The sequence below is a fragment of the Etheostoma spectabile genome, chromosome 5, assembly GCF_008692095.1.
Source record: "Etheostoma spectabile isolate EspeVRDwgs_2016 chromosome 5, UIUC_Espe_1.0, whole genome shotgun sequence".
Taxonomy (NCBI): Eukaryota; Metazoa; Chordata; class Actinopteri; order Perciformes; family Percidae; genus Etheostoma; species Etheostoma spectabile.
Window position 1 is genome coordinate 37,056,947 of NC_045737.1, and position 3,569 is coordinate 37,060,515.

Here is a 3,569-nt window from a genome sequence, read left to right on the forward strand (position 1 = left end):
TCTCTTTTATCTGCAGTTCTCGACTCACTTCTCACACCACACTTTTTTCTGGAAGCCTGCGCTCATCCACCAGGGCTGATCTCTTTGGAGGAGAAGCAGATTGGTTTTCAGTTGGGCTGGGCCAATATGCTTTTGCCCCGATACGTTTCTTTCACGATACATAGATGCCAATTCGATTTACATTTAATATGATTCTAGAAGTATTGCGATTCGCTAGTAATGTGATTTTCTTTTCCTTCTTTAACAAAAACTAAAGTTGACTATGACACTTCTAGAGACAGTATATCATGAGCCATTTCTGAAAACTGACTGTTTTCTAAGAAGAATGAACATCACATGACAGTCAGTCAGAACATAAAGAGATTTTCAGTATTTTCTGCTGTCAGTAGTCTCTTTTGCTGGAAACAGATGTGATTTAGTCGCCGTCGGCGGTACCGGATAAACCGAAAATTTGAAGATGAACCATTGGTTAACAGAAAAAAAACATTGATTCTAAGGGGATCTATCCTAAAAATTGTTGCAAAAAAAAAATCACAATACATTTGACTTTTAATTATTTTTTATAATTCAGTATTCAGTCATGTATAAAAAAACAACTTCCAGATCCTCAGTACTTAAAAGAAGGCTAACACAACCACAATCCTGCCTTCTGTGGCAGCGTTCAAGGACTGGGACTGTGCAGGTCTTTGACCCGGTATGTTATGGTGCATGAATACGTATGTCCATCGCATGCTTTTTGACACATGGCTCCCAGCCATGCTGATGATATTTTGATATACTGTATTGACCAGTGAATGGAAGACATTTAACCCTTGTGTTGTCTCACTTTCGGGACCCTCTCGTATCCCAAATTGACCCGAGACTTATCTGGGATTTTAAAAACAATTCTGAAATAAAATTTTACTTCAAATTTACTGCAAATATTGTCTTTATCTCAATTTCAAACAATTGAGATAACATACAGTATATCTTCAGGGAATGCAATCAGTCTCTACTTGAACACAATTAAAAATGGAAGTGTGATTTGTTTTTTGTCGTAAGGTTTTAATTAATGTTAAAAATCCACTATGTGATCATTCTTATCTTGGAAAAAGTGATCATATCCGTAATAATTTTCTGAATTGAGTCAGGAATATATGTTTATCACAGAAAATAAGATAAAGCCATTGATTTTCAGGTAGAAAAAGGGTAACTTGTACCATTTTCCTTCTTCTAAAAATTTGAAATGGGTCATTTTGACCCGAATAGGACACAAGGGTTAAGCAAAGACCGTTTTATACAACTGAGGTGCCACCCTGATGTTTTCAATCAGCATGTGAAGGGAACGTAGTACAGTGTGTGGGTAGGTCTATAGTGTTTGAATAGTGCATTCCACGGTCAGGCTTTAGAAAAACATTCTCTTCATGCACAGCTACGGGTACAAATAACTCCAAGTCCTCGATCAGCTAATGATCCAGGCCTTTCAGACTCTCATGCACCCATACTGTACCTGTGCCCTCAAAGGAGTTCAGTTTACTCACTGACACAATCCAGAGTTTTCCCTGCCATTGTAAGACTTTAGGCATGGCACCCAAGCTGTTTTGGCACCATCTTAGCCGATTGAATGCAAAATATAATGTGAGCATCAAAACTAACTAAATGACTTTTCTTGGATCTAATGATTGTAGTCGGCCCCCCTAAAACAGGGTACATTTTTACTCAGTGGACTCTTCTGTTATTCTTCACGGGTTTGATCATAAGTCTTAGTAGAATTACACATATTTAGCTCATTCTTTAGTTAGATCCGTGGTGTAGGGTTTAAAGCATTCAAGCTTTGTTTTTTTGGACCTGTTAGATTTCCAAATGCAGAAACTGTCCATAAGAGCTGGAAAGATTTATCGATTATACGATTAGTTGTCAACTATTAATATAACTATTTTGATTATCAGGAAACGCTGACTAGTCTCGCGTTGCCAGACCTTCCTCCACAGTGCTGCGGAAGAGGGTCTGGCTATGCCACACAGAATTCCGGGATGGGAGAAAAAGGTGCTCTGCTTTATTGGCATTTCTTTAAACCAATCAACATTGTCTTGGGCGGTGCTAAGCGCTGCACGGAGCCCCGATGCCGCTGCAAAACAGCCGCGGGAAGGAACTTGTTTTGGTGGAATGTGTACGTTCAAAAGTTGTTTTAGTTGTGCAAGAGAAAAAAGGTTAGAACACCAACACAAAGAAGGAGGAGTTAATGGAGATCCAGTCAAAAAAAGGACATACGGTGGAATTTCCAGCAGCAACGGGGCCATCCCAGAAGTGGAACATTGTGGATATAGACTAGCTTAACACTGATCCACATTTTTCACCATTTTCTGACATTTTATAGACCACAAAACTAATAGATTAATTGAGATAATAATAGATTAATCAACGATGAAATAAGCATTAGTTGCAGCCCTAATGTCCATGTAAATAAACAAAACCAAAAACAGTCTCTACATGCAGATCCTTATCTACATAAAATGGAAATATTGAAACATGCCAAATGAATCTTTTTTTTTACAAGAAGAGAAAACATCTGTTGGTCTGGCTGAACTAACATTTTCCAAACAACATCCTGAAGACTGATTATATATTTATGGCCTGAGACTTATCTCAGCCAGGCCACAAATATATAAATATAAAAAGACTGTCGGTCAACACTTTGAGGCAGCATGTAAGCCTTGTGAGCTAAACGGCTAAATAAAATAATTTAATTGCGAGCATTTGGTGCAATGAAACAAGAACTTGCACCCTTTTGTGAAGAATAGTTTGATAAGCTTTAGTTCATAATGGGATTCATTGTTCAACTTCAATGTGTGTACTTTTTATTTTTAATGAATTTATGTATTTTGTATTGCTTCTTATTATTTAAGTATTTTTATGTTTAGTTTTGTTTCCTTCAATGCCTCTTAGATTTATTTATTTGACAAAATTTTGAAATGCCCCTTACTACTTCAATTTACTTACAAGTCGTGCCTTTGGTATAAATAGGAAACACACACACGCACACACACACACACACACACACACTAGAGCTGTCAGTCTTACTCTATAATAGGTTCAAGGTTCAAGGAGTCTTTATTATCCCCGAGGGGCAATTTGTTGTGCAGCAGCATGTAACACAGGTTATACAAGACAACAGCCATACATCTAGAAACAAAAAATAAATAAATACAAAGACCACACCACACATTGACTTATTAAAAAAGCCTATAGCAGCTGGGACAAAAGAGTTTTTGTGTCTGTTTGTCCTGCATTTAGGCAGACTGAATCTGCGGCCAGACGGCAACAAGATGAAGCAGCTGTTCAATGGGTGACTGGGGTCGGCCAGGACTGACTGGGCCTTCTTGAGGGACCTTGTCTCGTAGACAGAGTTTAAGTCAGTCAGAGGGTTGAGGGAAATCTTGCCACACACCTTAACTATATATTGCAGCCTATTCTTGTTTTTAAGCGTGAGGGACCCGAACCAACTCACAAAGGCAAAGGAAAGAATAGATTCAATAAAACAACAATAAAACATCCTCATAAAGGTCTTATCGACATTAAAATTGCAAAGT